This window comes from Diaphorina citri, unplaced genomic scaffold (assembly GCF_000475195.1).
Source record: "Diaphorina citri unplaced genomic scaffold, Diaci psyllid genome assembly version 1.1 scaffold30859, whole genome shotgun sequence".
NCBI classification, from domain to species: domain Eukaryota; kingdom Metazoa; phylum Arthropoda; class Insecta; order Hemiptera; family Psyllidae; genus Diaphorina; species Diaphorina citri.
In genome coordinates this window covers 1-778 of record NW_007408196.1, presented here as the reverse complement: position 1 = coordinate 778, position 778 = coordinate 1, and the positions used below count along the sequence as shown (strand labels likewise).

Sequence of the window (778 nt, the reverse complement as noted above, 5' to 3'; positions counted from 1 at the left end):
TGACTTACAGTTGAGAAGTTTCGGGTTCGATACTCCCCTGTGTCAACAAATTTCCCTTTTATTTGTGAACCATTAACAAGTAAGCATGTGAATAGTTGATCCCATGGGATTTTTCACGCCGAATCGAATGGTGAAACTTTTAGAACTGTCCGACTTACAGTTGAGAAGTTTAATGTGATAGAAAGTCGTGTGATGTTCACACCAGATTTTTTTTTACAAATTTTGATTGTGAATCCCTTCTTTTTGTACCCTTCTTTTCCAGTCAATGTGGGAGAGGATTGTCCCGTGTTTGACGGCCTGTACGAGTTCTGCCAACTGTCAGCGGGTGGATCAGTGGCTGCTGCAGTCAAGTTGAACAAACAGGCGTCTGAAATCTGCATCAACTGGGGTGGTGGATTGCATCATGCTAAGAAATCCGAAGCATCCGGATTTTGCTATGTGAATGATATTGTTCTTGGTAAGTTGGATTTTTTTTTCCTTGGGTTAGAGTGGCAGGATTCTTAGGAATGAGTCCTACCACATAACCACAGTTTTTTTTTTTTCAAAGAGTTTGATTTTAATTTATAGTTTATACTATACTATATTATATAAGATTGTATTATTTTTGTAAAATGAAGAGAGATAAATATTTGAAAATAAAAAGTTCAAATTTTTCATCAAGAGAAAAATGAAGCATAATTGTTTTAAATTTGATTTCCCTCATAGGTATTCTGGAGTTGCTCAAATATCACCAGCGAGTTCTGTACATTGATGTGGATGTGCATCATGGTGACGGTGT

At 36.8% G+C, this 778-nt stretch overlaps 1 long non-coding RNA gene across 1 annotated transcript; it reads left to right on the top strand.

Annotated features, from left to right (window-relative positions):
* Positions 1–263: 263 nt before the first annotated feature.
* LOC113473428 lies at positions 264–754 on the top strand. Its single transcript, XR_003395403.1, has 2 exons — positions 264–457; positions 706–754. It is a non-coding gene; the product is annotated as an uncharacterized LOC113473428 (long non-coding RNA).
* Positions 755–778: the final 24 nt, after the last annotated feature.